At 44.1% G+C, this 836-nt stretch overlaps 1 non-coding gene across 1 annotated transcript; it reads left to right on the top strand.

The window, feature by feature from the left end:
• The first annotated feature begins 426 nt into the window (after positions 1–426).
• On the top strand, positions 427–499 carry Trnat-ggu (transfer RNA threonine (anticodon GGU)). The gene has a single exon. It is a non-coding gene; the product is annotated as a tRNA-Thr (tRNA).
• The last annotated feature ends 337 nt before the right edge of the window (positions 500–836 follow it).

Raw genomic sequence — 836 nt, 5'->3', positions numbered from 1 at the left:
CCGATATTCTGGAGGTCGCGGGTTCGGATCCCGCCAGGCGGAAATTTTCTCTCCGCTTGTTTCCTTTTTTCCAAATTTCTTATCTGTTTCAATGACCTGCAACTTACTCCCCTTTGCTTTCCGAGGTTTTTTTGACAGCCAACATTTATTTCTGTGGTATTTTTACGAGCCACTTGTTTCCTATTCTGACTCCCTACATGCATAGCTAGGGATTATGTTCTGGCAGTCTTGGTGCCATAGTGAGCTTTATAGAGTTCAACCCTGGTTGACCACTCTCATAATGTCGTAGATAATCGGGTCATGGCCCGATCTTTAAAAAGGTCCTTTTCAGCCAGAGAAGTCGGAGTAGCTGTGGCTACCACCCGCAAGCACAGGAAAAAAATACTGTGACGTAATCTCCATAAAGAAGTTGATGGGAAAATCGCCCCGCCGGTAGCGTAGTGGTCATCGCACCAGACCGGTATTCTGGAGGTCGCGGGTTCGAATCCCACCTGGCGGAAATTCCCTCTCCGCTTTCTTTCCTTAATAAAATGGATTGTTGGGCGAGTTGGTTCATGGCTTCAAGAAAATTAAAAAAAGCGCAACACACGAGGACAAAAAAACTCAGTAGACGGGACGCGTCCCGTCTACTGTGTTTCTTTGTCCTCGTCCTTTGCGCTCTTTTTAATTTTCTTGCTTTCCTTCTTTCCAAATTTTTTATCTGTTTCAATGACCTACAACTTACTCCCCTTTTTTTTCCGAGGTTTTTTTTGACCACCAACCTTTATTTCTGTGGTATTTTTACGAGCCACTTATTTCATATTCTGATTCCCTAAATGCATAGCGAGGGATTCTGT

Source organism: Haemaphysalis longicornis, unplaced genomic scaffold (assembly GCF_048455015.1).
Source record: "Haemaphysalis longicornis isolate Haplotype H1 unplaced genomic scaffold, Haemaphysalis longicornis Haplotype H1 scaffold_15, whole genome shotgun sequence".
NCBI lineage: Eukaryota > Metazoa > Arthropoda > Arachnida > Ixodida > Ixodidae > Haemaphysalis > Haemaphysalis longicornis.
This window is presented reverse-complemented; position numbering and strand designations above follow the sequence as displayed.